The 24207-nt window shown below is 47.0% G+C and overlaps 1 pseudogene; it reads right to left on the bottom strand.

The window, feature by feature from the left end:
• Positions 1 to 15574: 15574 nt before the first annotated feature.
• LOC112621554 lies at positions 15575 to 15836 on the bottom strand (annotated as a pseudogene).
• Positions 15837 to 24207: the final 8371 nt, after the last annotated feature.

Below are 24207 nucleotides of genomic sequence, written 5' to 3'. Positions count from 1 at the left end.
AAAAATACAAAAATTAGCCAGGCATGGTGGTACACACCTGTAGTCCCAGCTACTCGGGAAGCTTAGGTGGGAGGATCGCCTGAGCCCGGAGAGGTTGAGGCTGCAGTGAGCAATGACGGTGCCACTGCACTCCAGCATGGATGACATAGCATGACACCATCTCAAAAAAAAAAAAAACAAATTTAGTATCTCCCAAAGGAAGCTTGGTAAGTCTTTTTCTTTTTTTTTCTTTTTTTTTTTTTTGAGACGGAGTCTCGCTCTGTCACCCAGGCTGGAGTGCGGTGGCCGGATCTCAGCTCACTGCAAGCTCCGCCTCCTGGGTTTACGCCATTCTCCTGCCTCAGCCTCCTGAATAGCTGGGACTACAGGCACCCGCCACCTTGCCCAGCTAGTTTTTTGTATTTTTTTAGTAGAGACGGGGTTTCACCGTGTTAGCCAGGATGGTCTCGATCTCCTGACCTCATGATCCACCCGTCTCGGCCTCCCAAAGTGCTGGGATTATAGGCTTGAGCCACCGCGCCCGGCGGTAAGTCTTTTTCATTCTCTTTAGGATTTATAGAATATAGCCTGGCATGGTGGCTCACACCTATAGTCCCATTATTTTGGGAGGTCAAGGAAGGAGGATCACTTGAGGTCAGAAGTTCAAGACCAGTCTGGCCAACATGGTAAAACACCATCTCTAACAAAAAGCACAAAAATTAGCCAGGCATGGTGGCATGCACCTGTAGTCTCAGCTACTGGGGAGGCTGAGGCAGGAGAATTGCTTGAACCCTGGAGGTGGAGGTTGCAGTGAGCTGGCATTGCACCACTGCACTCCAACTTGGGCGACAGAGCAAGACTCCATCTCAAAAAATATATAGAATATATAATTAATATATAAAGATATGGAATAATTTATAATTATAAATTCCTTTTTTTTTTTTTTGAAAGAGACAGGGTCTCTGTCACCCAGCCTGGAGTACAGTGCCATGATCATAACTCACTGCAGCCTCCACCTCCCAAGCTCAAGTGATCCTTTTGTCTCAACCTCCTGAGTAGCTGGGACTACAGGTGTGTGCCATCACATGCCACCACGCCTGACTAATTTTTGTATTTTTAGTAGAGACTAAAAATACAAAATGTTGGCCAGGCTGGTCTTGAACTCCTGACCTCAGGTGATCCAACCACCTCGGCCTCCCAAAGTGCTGGGATTGCAGGTGTGAGCCACCTTGCCCGGCCTATACTTTGCCATTTGTCTCTTAACACGGGTGCCCAAGAAGCTGCTGCTTCTTAGGGGGCTGCACTGAAGTAACACTTTTAATGTTAACAGGTGTTGACCGTGAGGAGCTTGTCTCTCTTCGGCTGCTGAATTCTCATTCTTAGAGAGGCAATTCGTTAATTGCCGAACCACCACCCAACATTTCTAGTGGGTCAGGGGAGAGCCCTCTGCTGCCCTGTTCATGCCTATACTACCTGTAACAATCTGATTATTGTAAGTTTTCCTATATCCAGTATCACCTCCAACATTTATTAAGGAGTTGTGTCAAATACCACTTCACAACCAGATGAAGAATTTTATCACCACCCCCTCCAAATCCTCATGAGGGGGAAGGAGGAATTGCTCTAAGCCCAAGGTAGAAACCTTTCCTGAAATGTTGAAAACCATCATTGTGAGTAGGTGAGTGGTGGAGAGGTGGAGTAGTGAATCACCTGTACAATGGTACTGTCACAAGACAAAATTACAACAAATTTAGTTTAAAAATCTTAATTGGCTTATTTGGTATTCTAGAATTGGGCAACACTTCATCCCATAAAACAGAATAAGTGGTCGGGCGTGGTGGCTCATGCCTGTAATCCTAGCGCGCTGGGAGGCGGAGGCGGGTGGATCACCTGAGGTCAGAAGTTCAAGACCAGCCTGGCCATGGTGAAACCCGGTCTCTACTAAAAACACAAAAAATTAGCTGGGCGTGGTGGTGCGTGCCTGTAATCCCAGCTACTCTGGAGGCTGAGGTAGGACAATCGCTTGAACCCGGGAGGCGGAGGTTGCAGTGAGCCGAGATCGCGCCATTGCGCTCCAGCCTGGGCAATGAGCGAAAGCCCATCTCAAAAAAAAAAAAGAATAAGGGTTTCAATGAGCCAGCCCAGGCGTGTTTGTTTGTTTGGTTTGGTTATTTATTTATTTATTTTTGCGCCATCTTGGCTCACTGCAACCTCCGCCTCCTGGATTCAAGCAATTCTCCTGCCTCAGCCTACTGAGTACCTGGGAATACAGGTGCCCGCCACCGTGCCTGCCTAATTTTTTGTAGTTTTAGTAGAGACGGGGTTTCACCAGGCTGGCCAGGCTGGTCTCGATCTCTTGATCTCGTGATCCGCCCGCCTTGGCCTCCCAAAGTGCTGGGATTATAGGAGTGAGCCACTGCGCCAGGCCGGCAGTTGGTTTTATAGACAGGAAAAGCTGGTGGAAAGCAGAAACAGAAAACTAAAGGTGGGTTGGTTGGTTGAAACGCACTTTTTTCTTCTAAAGGTTAAACCGGGGCGGTGGGTCTTCCGCCCGGGCATGGTGGCTGACGTCTGTAATCCCAGCACTTTGGGAGGCCGAGGCGGGTAGATTGAGATCAGGGGTTCAAGACCAGCCTGGCCAACATGGTGAAACCCCGTGTCTACTAAAAATACAAAAATTAGCCAGGCGTGGTGGCACACCCCTGTAATCCCAGCTATTCCGGAGGCTGAGGCAAGAGAATTGCTCGAGCCCGGGAGGCAGAGGTTGCAGTGAGCGGAGATCGTGTCACTGCACTCCAGCCTGTCACTGCACTCCAGCCTGGCCGACAGAACGAGACTGTCTCAAAAAAACAAAAACAAAAACAAACAAACAAAAACCAGAGAGGTCTTCCTTATCATGCTGGCCTGTTTTGTCAGATAAACATCTCTGCCTTGCTGATGTAGTACTTTCGCATGAGTAACTCCATTTTGGTGTGGTCTGTTGGAGCCTAGTGCTGGAGCTGAGTCCAAACCATGGCCTCCTATTATTTAATAACACTTTCTTTCTTTTCTTTTCTTTTTTTTTTTTTTTGAGACGGATTGTTGCTCTGTTGCTCAGGCTAGAGTGCAGTGGCACGATCTCGGCTCACTACAACCTCCGCCTCCTGGGTTCAGGCGATTCTCCCGCCTCAGCCTCCAGAGTAGCTGGGACTACAGGGGCGTGCCACCACGCCCGGCTAATTTTTGTACTTTTAGTAGAGACGGGATTTCACTATGTTGGCCAGGCTGGTCTCGAACTCCTGACCTCAGGTGATTTGCCCGCCTTGGCCTCTCAAAGTGCTGGGATTATAGGCGTGAGCCACCGCGCGTGGCCGATAACACACTTTCATTTTGAAGACAGGCGGCTTGAAGTAGCAAAAATTGAGACAGAAAATGGCGACGTTACACATTCTCCAAATCCCCAAGTCCCTAATATACATACCGATCAATTTCAGATGCATTCTCATGTAACCCTAAAGGAGAAAGGGGTCAGACCTCTGGAGTGCCTGGACCAGCTCCAGTTCACGTAGAGATCCAGAGAGCCCAGAATGCACAGCGCAGCGGGGACGCCTCCTGCCAGAAGGCGGCGCTGTGGGATCCCAGTCGGAGCTGTGTCCAGGCACAGGAAAGGCAGCGTTCTCAGCATGCCCTGCCTGTCTCCTGGGCAACGGCCGCCGTCCAGCGGGATCCCGGGGTCACGCGGGGTGGGGCTGGGGCTGAAGGGCGCAGAGCCAGCCTACGGGGGCCGCCCCTGCTTTTCCTCCGCGAGACCAGAGGTCAGGCTACGGCAGGACTAGTCCCTGGGGTTCCTCCTCGGGTCTCAGACCCTCTCTGGGCGGTCGTGGGAGGGCTCGGGCTCGCAGGATCCGCAGGTGTTGGGGCCGGGGCAGTGGGGAGTGGTCCGTGGGCCCCAGAGGACGAAGCGGAGTCGGGCGGTTCCGGCCGGGAGGAGGCGCCTCCCCGGGGCTGCCCTGACCTAGTAAAATCTGCGGGGCCTGGGGCCGTGAAAGAAACAAAGGGCCGTGAAGAAAACGCAGCCCTCGGCTCTGCGGTCCTTGGAACAGAGACTGGGATTTTTCATCTTCGTTTCCCACCTAGTGTGGGGCCCCCGTGGGTGCTGTGGAATAAATGAATTAATCAGTGGAGGAGTCCCGCCCGCACCCCTTGATTTTACTCAGTCCAGAGTTTTTGGTGAGTGCCTGCTTCCCTAAACGCAGCTTGTGGGCGGAGACTCTGCTGGGTGAAGTGCAGATTGGGAAGAATTACAGGTGTGAAAAGGAAAGGATTCCCATAAAGGGCACATGTGAAAGTACAATGCTAAATTGTAATATTGGGCACTTCCATTTTGTATCTATTTATTTATTTATTTAAGACGGTGTCTCGCTCTGTCATCCACGCTGGAGTGCAGTGGTGCCACCTCGGCTCACTGCAAGCTTCGCCTCCCGAGTTCAAGGGATTCTCGTGCCACAGCTTCCGGAGCAGCTGGGATTACAGGCGTGCACCACCACGCCCGGCTAGTTTGTGTGTGTGTGTGTGTGTGTGTGTGTGTGTGTGTGTACAGCTGGGATTACAGGCGTGCGCCACCACGCCCGGCTAGCGTGTGTGTGTGAGAGAGACAGAGATGGAGTATCACTCAGTTGCCCACGCTGGAGTGCAATGACCCAATCTCGGCTCACTGCAACCTCCGCCTCTCAGGTTCAAGTGATTCTCCTGCCTCAGCCTCCTGAGTAGCTGGGACTACAGGCGCGCAGCACCATGTCCGGCTAAATTTTGTATTTTTAGTAGAGATGGAGTTTCACCATATTGGCCAGACTGGTCTCAGACTCCTAACCTCGTGCCCGCCTGCCTTGGCCTCCCAAAGTGCTGGGATTACAGGTGTGATATTATTAATGTTAATGGTGTGTTGCGTCTCTGGGGTAGTGACTGCCTAGTCAAGCTTCTATTCTGTTTTCCAATTATTCCTAGTTAAAGGGCATTTTCTTTATTCTGCTTTGTCACCTTCTAGGGAAAGTGATGTTTTGCTTTTCTGATGCAAAAAGTTTTGAAGAAGATAATTTATCATAGTTGTATTGGAGCAAACTGTCAGTTTAAATTTTATTTTGGTGGCTGGGCGCGGTGGCTCAAGCCTGTAATCCCAGCACTTTGGGAGGCTGAGACGGGTGGATCACGAGGTCAGGAGATGGAGACCATCCTGGCTAACACGGTGAAACCCCGTCTCTACTAAAAAATACAAAAAACTAGCCGGGCGAAGTGGCGGGTGCCTGTAGTCCCAGCTACTCGGGAGGCTGAGGCAGGAGAATGGCGTGAACCCGAGAGGAGGAGCTTGCAGTGAGCTGAGATCCGGTCACTGCACTCCAGCCTGGGTGACAGAGCAAGACTCCGTCTCAAAAAAAAAAAAAAAAAATTTTATTTTGGTGAAATGGTACCAAGTATGGAAGTCTTTGCAGATGTAGCTATTTTTTGCTTATAAACACAGATGTTTTTAACATCTCAAAATGTTGAAGACAGTTCAATGTGTACCCTGTCACACAGTACTATCACATTACATGACTGTATAGTAGGCTAGGTGCTTACAGAACTATGTCCTATGGTAATTGCTCAAATGTTCATTTAATTAAATCAAATTATTTATTTCAGATTGTGTTTCTCCAGTTAGAAATAAGTGTCTGTGGCTGGGCGCGGTGGCTCAAGCCTGTAATCCCAACACTTTGGGAGGCCGAGACGGGCGGATCATGAGGTCAGGAGATCGAGATCATCCTGGCGAACATAATGAAACCCCATCTCTGCTAAAAAAATACAATAAACTAGCCAGGTGAGGTGGCGGGCGCCTGTAGTCCCAGCTACTCGGGAGGCTGAGGCAGGAGAATGGCGTAAACCCGGGAGGCAGAGCTTGCAGTGAGCTGAGATCCAGCCACTGCACTCCAGCCTGGGTGACAGAGCGAGACTCTGTCTCAAAAAAAAAAAAAAAGAAAGAAATAAGTGTCTGTAGAAGTTCCAAGAGATTTACTTATCTATGAGTCTCCCCAAACTATTTCTGTGAAACAAGGGCCTATGTATTCAATATTCCATTTCTGTCAGGGTATACATCTGCTTTGTTTGCAGCACTGGTTAACTTTTGAAAAGAGGAACAGTAAAATCATCACACAAGTCTATTCCTGGAATTATGTAACTAAAGCTTAAGTCAATTCACATGATGAATATTCTGTCTTCTCAAGATTTGTGTCCTCCTTCCCCAATATAACAAAGGTAGAAGGGCTTTTAAACATTACTGATGAGGACAGGTGTGAAGCCACCCTGAGACAAAAGGAAGTGTGTTTGTGGTTCCAAGTGGCAATGACCTTGACGACATGGCCATCTGTTTTTCAATACAGGAGTAGGAGAATCTGGATGGGTATCAGAAGGAACTTTACAAGCAGGGGATGAGAAGTATCTGTGAGACTCTGATCTCTCTAGGCAAGATGGGTTTTTGTTGAAAATTTGAGAGTAATTCATGAAATAAGAGACTAAGCAAGTCTCCGCAGGGTACCTGTTCTTTCTGTTTGCTGCTTGGTTGGCCTTTAATGAGACAGCAACCTACTTATCAGTAGGATCTACTTATCAGTAGAAAAATTATTTCCTTGATATTATGCCTAGTTAATGTCTTCAAAGTATCCTCTTTGACTTATAATACCTTAATCAAATGCTTTGTCTCCACCAATTTCTTAGGGTCTCTGCATTTTGGCTTTATTGTCTTAGAACCCAACCCACAAAACATCCAGAAGTGTATGTGCCAGTTAAATCAATGCTCATCTTTCCAGAATTTTCATTCCTTTATTTAATTCAGGAGAAATCAATAAACACTTATTGCATACTTCCTATGTATCAGATTCTGGGGTAAGTAGAAAGATAAATAAAATGTAGTCCCTGCCTTCATGGAGCAAATAGCCCACTAAGAGAGACATATGGGCCGGGTGCAGTGGCTCACACTTGTAATCCCAGGACTTTGGGAGGCCAAGGCGGGCAGATCACCTGAGGTCAGGAGTTCAAGACCAGCCTGGCCAATAGTGAAACCCGTTCTCTACTAAAATTACAAAAACTAGCCAGGCATGGTTGTGGGCACCTGTAATCCCAGCTACTGGGGAGGCTGAGGAAGGAGAATTAATTGGTTGAACCCAGGATGCGGAGGTTGCAGGGAGCAGAGATCGTGCCACCACACTGCAGCCTAGGTGACAGAGTGAGACTCCATCTCAAAAAAAAAAAAAAAAAAAATATGTATTATGATGAGGGCACTTTTGCTTGCAGATGACAGAAACTCAGCTCAAAGTACCTAAAGGAAAAATAAAAAGTAGCTTATAGGTTCATGTAATAGGAAGCCCAGTGGTCGGATTATCTTTACAGCTGGCTGGGTGCAGGGGCTCACACTGCGGTTCAGGGTGCTTTAGTGCTCTTTCTTCTTAGTTTTGCTTCCGTCTGTGTTGACCTTATTTTCTCCAACTGCATAGGTTTCTTTCATATGCTGAGGATGATAGCTGCCAGTAGCCCCAATTTTACTTCATGTTCCCAAGGGTGTTCTCCAGAAAAGGCAGATTTACAATTGCCCTTAGCATTTTTTTTTTTTTAAGGCAGAGTTTCACTCTTGTTGCCCAGGCTGGAGTGCAGTGGCACAATCTCGGCTCACTGAAACTTCCATCTCCTGGATTCAAGTGATTCTCCTGCCTCAGCCTCTCGAGTAGCTGGGATTACAGGTGCATGCCACCAGGCCCAGCTAATTTTGTATTTTTAGTAGAGATGGGATTTCACCATATTGACCAGGATGGTCTCAAACTCCTGACCTCCGATGATCCTCCTACCTTGGCCTCCCAAAGTGCTGGGATTACGTACCTGAGCCACTGTGCCTGGCCATGCTGTCAGCATTTTTAAAGGCTTAGAGAGGTCCTGCAATAAATAAACCTGTTAAGCTTTGTTTAATCTGTCATTTCCCAAGTTTATTTCATCTGAGAACCGCCCCCCGCCCCTGACCCTTTTTTTTTTTTTTTTTTTTGACGGAGGTTCGCTCTTGTTGCCCAGGCAGGAGTGCAGTGGGGCAATCTTGGCTCACTGCAACTCTGGCCTCCCACATTCAAGTGATTCTTGTGCTCAGCCTTCTGAGTACCTGGGATTACAGGCACCAGCTACCATGCCCGGCTAATTTTTGTTTTGTTTGTTTGTTTTGTTTTGTTTTTTGAGACAGTTTCACTCTTGTTGCCCAGGCTGGAGTGCAATGGCACGATCTTGGCTCACTGCAACCTCTGCCTGCCGGGTTCAAGTGATTCTCCTGCTCAGCCTCCTAAGAAGCTGGAATTACAGGCACGTGCCACCACACCTCTCTAATTTTGTATTTTTTTAGTAGAGATGGGGTTTCTTCATGTTGGTCAGGCTCGTTTCGAACGCCTGACCTCAGGTGATCCACCCACCTTGGCCTCCCGAAGTGCTGGGGTTGTAGGCATGAGCCATTGCGCCCGGCCTGTATTTTTATTTATATATATATATATATGTGTGTGTGTGTATATATGCATATATATGTGTATATATGTATATATATGTATATATATTGTGTGTGTGTGTGTGTGTGTGTGTGTGACAGATTGAGTCTCAGTCTGTCGCCCAGGCTGGAGTGCAGTGGCACAATCTAGGCTCATTACAACCTCCGCCTCCCAGGTTCAAGCAATTCTCCTGCTTCAGTGTCCCAAGTAGCTGGGACTACAGGTGCACGCCACCATGCCTGGCTAGTTCTTTGTATTTTTAAGTAGAGATGGGGTTTCACCATGTTGCCCAGGCTGGTCTCGAACTCTTGAGCTCAGACAATACGACCCCCTCGGCCTCCCAAAGTACTGGGATTACAGGCGTGCGCCACCACTCCTGGCCTAATTTTTGTATTTTTAGTAGAGACAGGGTTTCACCATGTTGGTCAGGCTGTTCTCGAATTCCTGACCTCAGGTGATCTGTCCACCTTGGCCTCCCAAAGTGCTGGGATCACAGGCATGAGCCACCGCGCCTGGCCGAGAACACGCCACACCCTTTAGAACTGGAATTCTGTGGAATTCAGAATTTGGGAAGTACTGTGAATTTCTTATACAAAGGACGGAGCAATTAATTCTTCCTGTGTAGGTTTCGCTAAGGAAAAGTCGGTTGCTCTAGGCCTTAAATGATTTAAAAAGAGAAAGAAAAAAATTAAGGAGATGGGAGAGGGCATTTCAAGAGGGTTTGAGAAAAGACAAGGGGTGGTGAAAATGGAGTGCATTCAAAGCTGGCCTGTCATCTTTTCTGGCTAGATCATAGGATTCTTTGGGGGAAAATGGCAGCAAATAACCTGTGTTAGGCGAGCTCATGGACAGCCTTGAATGCTACGTTGGATTTGGCCTGCATCCTAAAGGCATTAGCCTGCCACAGGGGCTTTAGAGATGAGAAGGGTATGATCTGTATATTGGAAAGTTAACTGATCACATGATGTAGGTTGAATGAATCTGGAGAAATTGGAAGCAAAATGGCTAGATAAGAGGCTATTTCTTTTTTTTTTTTTTTTTTGAGACAGAGTCTCGCTCTGTCGTCCAGGCTGGAGTGCAGTGGCCAGATCTCAGCTCACTGCAAGCTCCGCCTCCCGGGTCTACGCCATTCTCCTGCCTCAGCCTCCCGAGTAGCTGGGACTACAGGCGCCCGCCACCTCACCCGGCTAGTTTTTTGTATTTTTTTAGTAGAGACGGGGTTTCACCGTATTAGCCAGGCTGGTCTCGATCTCCTGACCTTGTGATCCGCCCGTCTCGGCCTCCCAAAGTGCTGGGATTACAGGCTTGAGCCACCGCGCCTGGCCGATAAGAGGCTATTTCTACTGCAACTTCTCAACTCTCCTGTTACAACATGAAAGCAGCACAAAAGATACCTAAACAAGTGAGAGTGGCTATGTGCCAATAAAAATTTATTTATGAATTCTGAAACTGGAATTACATATCATTTTACATGCCATGAAACATTATCCTAATTTTGATTTTTTTTTTTTTTTTTGAGACAGAGTCTTGCTCTATCCCCCAGGCTGCAGTGCAGTGGCATGATCTCAGCTCACTGCAAGCTCCGCCTCCCGGGTTCACACCATTCTCCTGCCTCAGCCTCCCGAGTAGCTGGGACTACAGGTGCCCGCCACCACGCCTGGCTAATTTTTTTTTTTTTTTTTTTGTATTTTTGGTAGAGATGGGGTTTCACCGTGTTAGCCAGGATAGTCTTGATCTCCTGACCTGGTGACCCACCCGCCTCGGCCTCTGAAAGTGCTAGGCTTACAGGCATGAGCCACCGCGCCCGGCCTGCTTTTTTTGAGGCTGGAGTGCAGTGGCTCGATCTTAGTTCACTGCAGCCTCCACCTCCCGGGTTCAAGCAATCCTCATGCCTTGGCCTCCCAAGTAGCTGGGATTACAATGGCTAATATTTTTATTTTTTTTGAGGTAGAGTCTCCCTCTGGGTTCAAGCAATTCTCGTGCCTCAGCTTTCCACGTAGCTGGGATTACGACGGCTTTTTTTTTTTTTTTTTTGAGACAGTCTCACTCTGTCGCCCCGGCCGGAGTGCAGTGGCGCTATCTCGGCTCACTGCAAGCTCCGCCTCCCAGGTTCACGCCATTCTCCTGCCTCAGCCTCCCGAGTAGCTGGGACTACAGGCACCGGCCACCACGCCCGGCTAATTTTTTTGTATTTTTAGTAGAGACGGGGTTTCACCGTGTTAGCCAGGATGGTCTCAATCTCCTGACCTCATGATCTGCCCACCTCAGCCTCCTAAAGTGCTGGGATTACAGGCGTGAGCCACCATGCCCAGCCTTGGTTTTTTTTTGAGACAAAGTCCCACAGTATCTCCCAGGCTGGAGTGCAGTGGTGCAATCTTGACTCACTGCAACCTCCTACTTCCTACTCCTGGGTTCAAGCAATTCTCTTGCCTCAGCCTCCCAAGCAGCTGGGATTACAGAAGCTCATCACCATGCTGGGGTATTTTTTTTTTTTTTTTTGTATTTTTACTAGAGACGGGGTTTCATCATGTTGGCTAGGCTGGTCTTGAACTCCTGACCTCAGGTGATCTGCCCACCTTGGACTCCCCAAAGTGCTGGGATTACAGGCGTGAGTCACCATGCCCAGCTGTATTTTTTTTTTTTTTTTGAAGTAGAGACAGGGTTTCACCATGTTGGCCAGGCTGCTCTCGAACTCCTGACCTCAAGTGACTTGCCTGCCTCAGCCTCCCAAAATGCTGAGATTACTGGCGTGAGCCACTATGCCCGGCCCTTCTTTTGATTTTTTTGTTTGTTTTCAACAGCTAAAAAGTGTACAGCCAGTCATGGTGGCTCACAACTGTAATCCCAGTGCTTTGGGAGGCTGAGGCAGGAGGATTGCTTAAGCCCAAGAGGTTGAGGCTGCAGAGAGCTGTGATTGTGCCACTGCACTCCAGCCTGGGTGACAGAGCAAGACCCTTGTCTCTTAAAAAAGAAGAAATATAAAAACCATCCTTAGCTCACGGAATGTGAAAAAAAAAAAAAAAAACCAGGCAGTGCACTGGATTTGCCCCACAAGCTGTAGTTTGCCGATCTCTGTCTACAGCTCAGAAGAGATGGAACTGGTATCAAGAGCAAGCTTGATAGGAATGCAAGCTTGTCCAACCCGCAGCCTGCAGGCTGCTTTGAATGTGGCCCAACACAAATTCATAAACTTTCTTAAAACATTAGTCAGGCCGGGCGCGGTGGCTCACGCCTGTAATCCCGGCACTTTGGGAGGGGAGGAGGAGGATCACAAGGTCAGGAGAGTGAGACCATCCTGGCTAACACGGTGAAACCCTGTCTCTACTAAAAATACAAAAAAATTATCCGGGTGTGGTGGCGGGCGCCTGTAGTCCCAGCTACTCGGGAGGCTGAGGCAGGAGAATGGCGTGAACCCGGGAGGTGGAGCTTGCAGTGAGCCGAGATCGCGCCACTGGACTCCAGCCTGGGTGACAGAGGGAGACTCCGTCTCAAAAACAAACAAAAAACAAACAAAAAAAAAATTAGTCTATTTGTGATTTTTTTTTTTTTTTAAGCTCATCAGCTATATTAGGGATCTCTAGAGGGACAGAACTAACGGAATATACATATATATAATATATAATATGCATGTATAAAATATATATGTGGGGGAGTTTATTGAATATTATACCATCACAAGGTCTCACAGTAGGCCATCTGCAGGCTGAGGAGCAGGGAGAGTGAGTCAGAGTTCCAGAACTGAAGAACGTGCAGTCCGATGTTCGAGGGCAGCATGGGAGAAAGATGTAGGCTGAGACTAGGCCCGTCTCTCCTTTTCACATTTTTCTGACTGCTTATTATTCGCTGGCAGCTGATTAGATGGTGCCCACCCAGATTAAGGGTGAGGCTGCCTCTCCCAGCCCATGGACTCAAAAGTTACTCTCCTTTGGCAACACCCTCACAGACACACCCAGGATCAATACTTTGTATCCTTCAGTCCAATCAAGTTGACACTCAGTTTTAACCATCACAAATCCACCCCTTGTCAACTTGAACCTATACACATCTCCTGAGATCATATATAATCTTCAAATAAAGGTAATAATAGGGTCATAATTATGCCTAACATAACTATACCTCGTACAACCGGAAACGCACCAATCCGCAACCCAAATACTATGACATAAAGTTAACAATACTTAAATGCTGATGTGAAGTCTTACTAAATGTCACATGATACAGGAGAAAGGAAATAACATGAAGATCTTTTCTTTTTATCTTTTTTTTTTTTTGAGACAGAGTTTTGCTCTTGTCACCCAGGCTGGAGTGCAATGACACGATCTCAGCTCACTGCAACCTCCGCCTCCTGGGTTCAAGCAATCCTCGCAGCCTCCTGAGTAGCTGGGATTACAGGCATGCACCACCATGTCCAGCTAATTTTTTGATTTTTTTGTAGAGATGGGGTTTTGCCATGTTGGCCAGGCTGGTCTTGAACTCCTGACCTCAGGTGATCCCCCTGCCTCGGCCTCCCAAAGTGCTGGGATTACAGGCGTGAGCCACCGTGCCCCGCCTAACATGAAGCTATTTTCTTAAGTACAAGTGTATACATGCACAAACACATTTTTAACAAAAGAAGGAGGAAATACTCATGAAAATTACAGTCCTCGTTTCTGCAGCGGGTCACGCGGTCGTAGCTGGTATTGATGACTACCTTCTTCACTACCCATTCTGTGTTCCCTTTGTCTTCAGCAAGCACCTCAGCAGGTCATGGTATTTTCCTAGTGGAGTGACCCAAACCTTCATTCCTGAAGGGTCTGGGTCACTTGTAGTCCTTCCTGGATTGTGCTGTTGTCCTTTCCGGTTGACCTTAATCACAGGGCATGGTGGTATCACGTGGTAATACTAAGAGACACCCTAGGCTGGGCACAGTGGCTCACACCTGTAATGACACCCTAGGCTGAGGCAGGCGGATCACGAGGTCAGGAGATCAAGACCATCTTGGCTAACACAGTGAAACTCCGTCTTTACTAAAAATACAAAAAAATTAGCCAGGCACAGTGGCAGTCACCTGTAGTCCCAGCTACACCGGAGGCTGAGGCAGGAGAATGGCGTGAACCCAGGAGGCGGAGCTTGCAGTGAGCTGAGATAGCACCACTGCACTCCTGGGCGACAGAGTGAGACTGTCTCAAAAAAAAAAAAAAAAAAAAAGAGACACCCTAATGGATCTCCTCTATTCCATGCATACTCTTCCTTACGTCGCTGTGGAGTAGTAGACTGATTTCATCTTGATAGTCCAGGTCAGTCACCGCAGCCAACACTGTAACTCCTTTCTTAGCCTGTTGACTTAAAGGTAGGAGGAGCCCAAAGTGTCCAGGTGGCACTCTTAACTTCCAGTTTAATGGAATCGTTGTGTCTTCTGGTGGCAGCGTTCCTCCCTCTGGAACTAAGACCTCTAGGCCAGCAGAATGTAATGTCACGGGAACAGGAGGCAAAAATTTTGCTAGTGGATTACTAGGGGTGATGGTGAGTGGTGCCACTTCCACTTCCACCCCCCAATTCCTGGACCTGTGAATTCTGGCTATGGGAGAAACAGTACCATATATTGGATACTGATTCAGAGCATACTTGGTCTTCTGGAGAACTTTGCCCCAGCCCTGCAAAGTATTGTCACCTAGTTGGCATTGTAATTGTGACTTCAATTACAGTGAAAGCCATTCCACCATTCTATATATTCAGCTGCTTCAGGATGATGGGCAACATGGTAAGACCAGTGAATTCCATGAACATGAGCCCACCGTTGCACTTTCTTAGCCATAAAGTGAGTGCCTTGGTCAGAGGCAATGCTGTGTGGAATACCATGCATTCCATGAATCCACAGATGGTAGTCTTGGCAGAAGCATTGCATGCAGGATAGGCAAACCCATATCCAGAGTAAATGTTTATTCCAGTGAGGACAAACCTCTACTGTTTTCATGATGGAAGAAGTCCAATATACTCTTCCTGCCACCAGGGAGCTGGCTGATGGAATGGTGCCATATTGAGGACTCAGCATTGCTCTCCACTACTGGCAAATTAGGCACTCAGCAGTGGCCATAACCAGGTCCACCTTGGTGAGCGGAAGTCCATGTTGATGAGCCCAAGTGTAACCTCCATCCCTGTCACCATGGTCACTTTGTTCATGGGCTCATTGGACGATGACGGGTGGCTGGGGAAAGAGCTGAGTGGTGTCCACAGAATGGGTCATCCTATACACTTGATTATTAAAATCCTCCTCTGCTGAGGTCACTCAGCAAAGCACTCACATGGGATACAAATATCTTCACAGTTTTTGACCACTCAGAGAGGCTCCATCCATATACGTCTTCCCCAGATTTCTTTTTTTCTTTTTCTTTTTTCTTTTTTTTTTTGAGACGGATTCTCACTCTCGCCCATGCTGGAGTGCAATGATGCAATCTTGGCACACTGCAACCTCTGCCTCCCAGGTTCAAGTGATTCTCCTGCCTCAGCCTCCTGAGTAGCTGGGTTTACAGGTGCCCAGCACCACACATGACTAATTTTTGTATTTTTAGTAGAAATGGGGTTTCAACATGTTGGCCAGGCTGGTCTTGAACTCCTGACCTCAGGTGATTCTCCCACTTCAGCCTCCCAAAGTGCTGGGATTACAGATGTGAGCCACCATGCCCGGCCCATTCTCCTGACCCTTTCTGTTTGCACTGGACCTTAACTGTTTTTCTTCTGCTTATATAAATTAAGTAGGAATGCAGTAGGCTTCTTATCAATTTCACTTCTAGGAACACTGATTAGTAAGCTAATGCCAGAGTTCTACACGAGTCAGACTATTCTGATTGCCACTTTGCCTATCCTGTCTGTTAGGGTAGCTACGCCCACCTTGCCTTTGACAATTGAGTGCTGCCACTTGGCCTTTGCCAACTTAGGATCCAATTATTCCCACTGTGTTTAAATTTTTTTTTCAATGAGTTTTTATTAGCAGTGAAATAATGATTTAGGATCCCGGGGTGGGGGTCACTGGGTACTAGGTCCCCCTTCGCCACCCTGGGAGAAGGATGGAGGACAGAGGAGAGGGAGGTGCATCCAGTTCAGATCTTCCTAGGAAATGTGCCTTCAGCCTGGCGCTTGTCCCAGGCTGTGACCCAGGATATGGGGCAGAGGGACTTGCACACACGCTGGTACCATTCGCACACAGTGATATTGCCTCCTTTAGCGGTCTTGCCTTCTGACAGCGGTGGAAATCCAGGTCGTTCTGCCAGCAGTTCCTGGTCTGGTTCTGGTTGGGAAGCAGCTGTCAAAAGGGGCAGTGCTGTGGTTCTTGATTTTGGTCTCGATGTCCTCTTCTGCCATGGTATTGAATCCTAGAGGCACCCCGGATGCAACTTCTGTATTTAAGTTTTGTAGTTGAGTGACTGAGGTTCCTACTGTTGGATCTGACACACACAGAAGAGCAATTACAGGGCTCTTCAAAGATGCAGCTCCTGCCCTCACAAATCTGTTTTGCAAGGCATTGGTCAAGGGTGTATCTTCTGGACCTTCCCAGCTGGGATGAGTAGGTCTAAAGTGACTAATGCACTCCACCATCCCAAACTCCCTAAGCCTTTGGATCCTTTGCTCTACATTATACCAAGGGAGATCAGACATTTACAGTTCACTCATAATGGGCCATCTTATAATCAATATTTCAGCTGACTAGGCAAATAAACTATTAGAACCTTTTTTTAACTCCCTGAGCTGCAACATTAAATGCAGAGTCCCTACTTAGTAGGCCCAAATCAATAAATTCAGCCTGATCCAACTCTATGTTTCTTCCATCTTTTTATATTTATTTATTTATTTATTTATTTATGACAGAGTCTCACTCTGTCACCGAGGCTGGAGTGCAGTGGCATGATCTTGGCTCACTGCAACCTCCGCCTCCCTGGTTCAAGCAGTTCTCCCTGTCTCAGCCTCCCAAGTAGCTGGGATTACAGGAGCCCGCTACCACGCCCAGCTAATTTTTGCATTTTTTTCGTAGAGACGGGGTTTCACCATGTTGGCCAGGGTGGTCTTGAATTCCTGACCTCAGGTGATCCACCCACCCCAGCATCCCAAAGTGCTGAGATTACAGGTGTGAGCCACTGCACCCGACCTGTTCCTTCCACCATTATCCCACACCCTTAATATCCATTCCCATGCCTATTCTCCAGATTTCTGTTTATATAAATTAGAAAACTCAAGCAATTCTTTTTGAGTGTAGCACACGTCCTCATGGGTCACAGTCAGCCTCACTTCTAGGGGCCCACTGGGACTTTAGTTATAGGTCTAGAAGCAAACAGGGGTGTTGGGGTGGTTCCTGAGGAGAATCAACATTATCTTGCCTGACAATTGCCTTAGGGGAGGCCATCACTGTTGTCTCAGGCAGCGTAGGTTGTATCTCCTCAGACAAAGGTGGAAAGGCTGATGGCAGCATGGTCGGCGAGGGATGTTGCCACTACTGGAGATGGGGAAGCTGTTTCTTCTGGCAAAAAGGTTCATCAGAGTTTACAAACTCAGTGTCCCCAACTTCATCAGGGTCCTCCCACACTTCCCCGTTCCCAGTTGCAGGTCCCATTCTTTTCCAATCAATGCCCTCACTCTAGCAGTAGATACCTGGCGAGGCTGTGCATGCATCTTTCATGCAGGTCAGACACAGGATAAGAGCTTATGTCTGTTTTTCCACAATTTCAGCTCTTTCTGTACAGGAGATATGACTCTTACTTAGGGCAATCTTAGCAGATTTGAGGCTCAGTATCTGCTTCTGAAGCCAGGAAATAGAATCCCTGAGTTCATTATTTTCTTTCATCGCTCTGTCCACTGAATTTAGGAGCAACCAACCAGCTTCATTATGTTCCTTGATTCTCCACATATGGTGAAAGGTATTAGGTACAGAGTCACTAAACTCCTTGCCTCTCACAAGCAATGAATCAGGAGTGTCAAATGCATTTATTTTGCGTAACTCTCTAAACAGTTCATGCTAAGGACTATCAGTGTTCTCCAAACTATTAGAAATAGAGTCCTTAGCATTTCTAATCATATTAAGCAGCCGACTCCAGAAACCCCAAAACCAACAGAAGAACTCCATCCTTAATATTCTGTTCCTCTAGAACCACTCCTGGTACTGAAATCTGTATTAGTCAGGGTTCTCTAGAGGGAGAGAACTAATGAAATATAAATATATATATATATATATATATATAATGTTATAATATATATATAAAATAAACATATATATATATATATGTTTATTAAGTATTAACTCACATGATCACAAGGTCCCGCAATAGGCCATCTGAAGGCTGAGGAGCAAGGAAAGAGTTCCAAAACTGAAGAACTTGGAGTCCGAGTTTCAAGGGCAGGAGCATCCAGCATGGGAAAAAGATATAGGCTGGGAGGCTAGGCCAGTCTCTTCACATTTTTTGCCTGCTATATTCTAGCCATGCTGGCAGCTGATTAGATGGTGCCCACCCAGATTGGGGGTGGGTCTACCTTTCCTAGCCCACTGACTCAAATGTTCATCTCCTTTGGCAACACCCTCACAGACACAGCCAGGATCAATACTTTGTGTTTTTCAATCCAATCAAGTTGACACTCGGTATTAACCATCACATCAGTTATCATTAATGTTAGTGTATTTTATGTGTGGCCCAAGACAATTCTTCCAATGTGGCCCAGGGAAGCCAAAAGATTGGACACCCCTAGAGTAGACAATTGTTGCAAAGAAGTCAAGGATGTGAATACTTGTGGTGAGAGTGGCTACTCACCTAACCAGCCAGGGGGCAATCTGTGAGTTAAGTCCCAGTCAGACAGTATGCAGAAGACTTCCTCATGCATAGGAAGAGACCTTTGTAAGTGGTGATGAGAGGTGTTGGCTGGCCGGGCACAGTTGCTCATGTTTGTAATCCCAGTGCTTTAGTAGGCCAAGGTAGGAGGATACCTTGAGCCCAGGAATTCGAGGCTGCAGTGAGCTATAATTGTACCACTGCACTCCAGTCTTGATGACAGAGAGAGACCCTGTCTCTTGGAAAAAAAAAAAAAAAAAGAGGCCAGGCGCAGTGGCTCGCGCCTGTAATCCCAGCACTTTGGGAGGCGGAGCCGGGTGGATCATGAGGTCAAGAGACTGAGACCATCCTGGCCAACATGGTGAAACCCTATCTCTACTAAAATACAAAAAATATTAGCTGGGCATGGTGGCATGCACCTGTAATCCCAGCTACTCAGGAGGCTGAGGCAGGAGAATCGTTTGAACACAGGAGGCGGAGGATGCCGTGAGCCAAGATCGCGCCACTGCCCTCCAGCCTGGGCAATAAGAGTGAAACCCCATCTCAAAAAAAAAAAAAAAAAAAAAAGAGAGAGAGAGAGAATGACAGAGAGAGAGAGAGAGAGATGTCATCACTGGCAATTGCTGAGTCTAGAGTTCATAGGGAGTAGAAACCCATTGCATTAAGTACGGGAGATGAGGCAGTGGAGGAAGCCCAGCCTGTTACATGGGTGACTATTCTTTCGGTTTTTTTGTTTTGTTTTGTTTTTTGTTTTTTGGAGATGGAGTCTCACTCTGTTGCACTAGCTGGAGTGCAGTAGCACAATCTCAGCTCACTGCAACCTCCACCTCCTAGGTTCAAGTAATTCTCCCACCTCAGCCTTCTGAGTAGCTGAGACTACAGGCACGCTCCACCATGCCCTGCTAATTTTTGTATTTTAGTAGAGATGGGGTTTTGCCATGTTGGCCAGCCTGGTCTTGAACTCATGACCTCAAGTGATCCATCTGCTTCGGCCTCCCAAAGTGCTGGAGTTACAGGTATGACCCACCATACCTGGCCTTCTTTCAGGTTTGATGGTTAAAGGAGGAAAAAAAGTATAAAGAAGAAATCTTACAAAGTGAAAGAAGAATCCAAAGTAAGGATTTTTAAGAATGAAGACACAGCCAGGCCCAGTGGCTCATACCTGTAATCCCAGCACTTTGGGAGGCCGAGGCAGGCGGATCACCAGGTCAAGAGATTGAGACCATCCTGGCCAACATGGCGAAACCCCATCTCTACTAAAGATACAAAAATTAGCTGGGCATGGTGGCGCACGCCTGTAGTCCCAGCTACTTGGTACACTGAGGCAGGAGAATCATTTGAACCTGGGAGGCAGAGGTTGCAGTGAACTGAGATCGCGCCACTGCACTCCAGCCTGGGCGACAGAGCAAGACTCCATCTCAAAAAAAAAAAAGGAAATAATTTGTGAAGCAAACAGGGGATGGGGTCCAGGGGATGGGACTAAGGGCTGTTTTTGAAAAGGAATAAGGACCTGACCTTCCTTTGGAGCTAAGTATTGACAAACTACCTATTACCTATTGTTGTGTAAAACATTACCCCAATACTTAGTGGGTTAAAACAGCAAGCATTTATGATCTCACAGCTTCTGTTGTACAGGAATGCAGGCCCAGCTTAACCAAATACCTCTGGCTTAAAGCTTCTTATGAGATTTGAGAAGCTGTTGACTGGAGCTGCAGTCTCATCTGAAGGTTTGACTGAAGGAAGGCTACACTGCCATGCTCTCTCCGGCAGTTGGTGGCAGGCCTCAGTCCCTCCCACGTGGGCCAATCTCTATAGAGCTACTTCACAACATGGCCGCTGGCTTCCCCCATGGAGAGAGAGACAGAGAGATGGAGAGCAAGTGCTGGAAAGAACCAGAGCGCTCGCTCGCTATGGAAGCCGTCTTTTAAAAACTTAATCTCAAAAGTGATAGCTCATAATTTCCTTTGTATCCTGTGTGTGTGAGAAGGGAGGCAGTAAGTCCACTCCACACTCAGTCAGATGGAGGGGCCTGCAGAAACATGAGCAGATCAGGAGAGCAGGGGTTGCTGGGCACCATCTTGGAGGCTGCCTACCACCACTGGTGGAGAAGGCAGAGAAGTTTATGTCCCTTTTGCCTCTGAAAATAAAATCTCTGCTGTGGATGAAGATGGTAAACAATGAGAGTAGGGAACTTAAGTAATATGGTAAAGGTTTTGTATAGACACTGAGAAAAGTGGGAAAGGAAGCTGTCCAAGAGGAGCATCTGGATATGAAAAAATAATGAAACAGAAATGTAATAAAAGTTCTGGAAGCCATGGCCTGGTTAGGACAGGGACAGAGCTTAGTGAGAGGTGCTTACTGTAAGTTGCTTTCTTGAATCAAGTTCCCTCCTAACCTTAGTCATCAGAATCTCACTTTGGTCTATCAGGTATGGGAAACTCTGGGAAACTTCAAAATATCTCTATTCTTTCTCTTCACCTTTTTGAGTATCACTGAGCTACCCATTTGATGGCTTTTAAACTGACACATCTTTCATTTTAAAGTCACTTTTGCACTGAAGATTCAGCAGTGACTCAATGAAGCATCCACATAGAGGGGAAAGAAAGTAACTGTACAGATAATTATCCCCTTCTACCATTCCCTTCGAGTTTTCATGCAGGGAGAAGAGAAAACTACCTGTAATTTTACTATTTGAAAATTACAGGCCAGGAGCAGTGGCTCACACTTGTAATCCCAGCACTTTGAGAGGCCGAGGCGGGTAGATCACCCGAGGTCAGAAGTTTGAGACCAGCCTGACCAACATGGAGAAACTCCATCTCTACTAAAAATACAGAATTAGCCGGCCATGGCGACACATGCCTGTAATCCCAGCTACTCAGGAGGCTGAGGCAGGAGAATCTCTTGAACCCCGGAGGTGGAGGTTGCAGTGAGCCGAGATTATGCCATTGCACTCCAACCTGGGCAACAAGAGCAAAACTCTGTCTCAAAAAAAAAAAAAAAAAAAAATTACATTAGGCCAGGTGCAGTGGCTCATGCCTGTAATCCCAGCACTTTGGGAGGCCGAGGCAGGTGGATCACCTGAGGTCAGGAGTTCGAGACCAGCTTGGCCAACATGGCAAAACCCCGTCTCTACTAAAAATACAAAAAAATTAGCCAGGTGTGGTGGCACACACCTGTAATCCCAGTTACTCGGGAGGCTGAGGCAGGAGAATTGCTTGAACTCGGGTGGCAGAGGTTGCAGTGAGCTGAGATCGCGCCACTGCACTCCAGCCTGGGTGACAGAGCCAGACTCTGTCTCAAAAAAAAAAAAAAGAAAGAAAAGAAAAGAAAATTACATTAGAACTTCCTTATTCAGTGAGAATGACTGATGGGGGGGTGGGGAAACAGCCTCTTTCCTATTGGATAGAAAAGAGGAAGGATATAGCTGTAAGAACTGCTGACCCAACACCATGGAACCATGGAAGCAGAACTGAGACAGGGAAACCTCCTCCTGTTAACATTGTTGGAGCCCTGGATTAAGCTACGCCTGAATTTATACAACGCCAGGATGCCAGTTATAAAAACTAATAAAATTCCCTTCTTGTTTAAGACACTTTAGAGTTGAATTTTCTCTGACAAAATAAAGAGTCGTAACTGACATAGAAACTGTTAACTAAATGGGGGGTTGCAAGTAACAGATCCTAAACTATGGAACTGGCTGCATAGAGTGGGATGGAGGGAAGAGAGGACTGTCCTGGTTCAGGAAGTTGACGGTCTTTGTTGGGTGGGAGCTGTCACCTGCTGTTTCTCGGGAAATGACCATGTACATACTAATATGAAGCACTAGGGACTTGGTAGGAAAAAAGTTTCGGCATTAACAGCTTGCTTGTTTCAGCCCTCAGCAAATATCTAGAAAAAAGAAATGGCCTTATCCTGAAACTGGTCAGTCTGTAAACAAAGAAGGGAGAAACATGGTTTTGCTAAGAGAGGCCCTTTCTAAACGTAAAGAATTTCTTCACATTTCATTTCCATTTAAATTTCTTCAGGTAAAATTTAAATTAACGATTTTATTAAGAATTACGGCCAGGAGCTGTGACTCATGCCTGTAATCCCAGCACTTTGGGAGGTCGAGGTAGGAGTATCACTTGAGGCCAGGAGTTCAAGACCAACCTGGGCAACATAGTGAGACCCTCCCCCACTGTCTATTAAAAAAAAAAAGAATAGTATGAAGAGCATGATTGCACTTAGCAAAATAATTCCCTTCCATCTTTTTTTTTTCTGAGACGGAGTTTAGCTCTTGTTGCCCAGGCTGGAGTACAGTGGCACAATCTCGGCTCACTGCAACCTCTGCCTTCTGGTTTCAAGCGATTCTCCTTCCTCAGACTCCTAAGTAGCTGGGATTACAGGTGCCTGCCACCATGCCCAGCTAATTTTTGTATTTTTAGTAGAGACAGGGTTTCACCATGTTGGCCAGGCTAGTCTCGAACTCCTGACCTCATGATCTGCCTGCCTCGGCCTCCCAAACCCATCCATCTTTATCTTGTCCTCTCAATTGCTGGAAGTACAATGCAGAGAACTTTTATTCTCAGCCATTTGAGAGTAAATTGCCCGCGGCCCCATTACCTTCCAAACAAGGACATTCTGCTATATAACCATAATGTACCATCAAAATCAGGAAACTGGAGTGATACCATCAAAATGATACCATAACCATGAAAATCAGGAAACTAGAATGAAACTGCCAATCCGTAGGGCCCCTTCGAGTTTTGACAGTCGTTCTAATAACGTCCTTTTGGCAAAAGGAGCCAGTTTAGAGTCGCCTGCCGTATTCAGCTGTCCTGTCTCTCTAGTCTCTTTCAGTCTAGAACAGTCTCAATCTGCCCTTGACTTCCATGGCCTTGCTGGTCTTCAGGACTACAGAAAAGTTATTTTTGTCGAATGCCCCTTAATTTGGGTGTGTACGGTATGTCTGTCTTCAGGAGTAGGTTCAGAGTCATTTCTTCAGGAGCATGTCCAGAAGTGATTCTATGTTCTGTTGCATCTCAGCAGCCGGCACATGATTCCAATTTGTTTCAATACTGGTGATGTTCACTTTGATCACTTAAGTTAATGTCTGCCAGAGTCTTTCACTATAACTAAGGAAGTTGCTTTTTCCCCCTCTTGATAACTTCTAAGTATTTTTGTGACTTCTGTGGGGGTAATTTGAAATCATGTAAATATCCCATTCCTCATCAAGTTTTCCATTTATTCCTCTGCAGATTTTATTTAAAAAAAATTTTTTTTTTTTTGAGATGGAGTCTCGCTGTCGCCCAGGCTCAAGTGCAGTGGTGCTATCTTGGCTCACTGCAAGCTCCGCCTCCCGGCTTCACGCTATTCTCCTGCCTTAGTCTCCTGAGTAGCTGGGACTACAGGCTCCCGCCACCACACTTGGCTAATTTTTTTTTGTATTTTTAGTAGAGACAGGGTTTCACCGTGTTAACCAGGATGGTCTCGATCTCCTGACCTGGTGATCCTCCTCCTCCCCTCCCAAAGTGCCGGGATTACAGGCGTGAGCCACCACGCCTGGCCCTCTGCAGATTTTATACCTCTATGACTCATCATTTCCTGTAGTCCTGTTTTATCCCATGCATGGTAATCCTTCTCTCTCATTATTTTGATGCTCTGTCTCAGATTTGGCCAGTGGGAGCCCTGTACACAGACATCTGTGCCTTTTGCATGTCCCTGGCATTCTTTGAGCAACTTCCTTTCTCTCCCTGGCACAAAAAGATGTTCCGGTTTCATTTATATTTTCCCTGTCCTAATACTGGAATCAACCATTTGTCAAAGGAGCCCTTGCTCCTTTTTTTTTTTTGAGACGGAGTCTGGCTCTGTCACCCGGGCTGGAGTGCAGTGGCCCAATCTCAGCTCACTGCAAGCTCCGCCTCCCGGGTTTACGTCATTCT

Source organism: Theropithecus gelada, chromosome 3 (assembly GCF_003255815.1).
Source record: "Theropithecus gelada isolate Dixy chromosome 3, Tgel_1.0, whole genome shotgun sequence".
NCBI classification, from domain to species: domain Eukaryota; kingdom Metazoa; phylum Chordata; class Mammalia; order Primates; family Cercopithecidae; genus Theropithecus; species Theropithecus gelada.
Note: the sequence above shows the minus strand (reverse complement) of the source record. Positions and strands in the feature narration are given on the sequence as shown.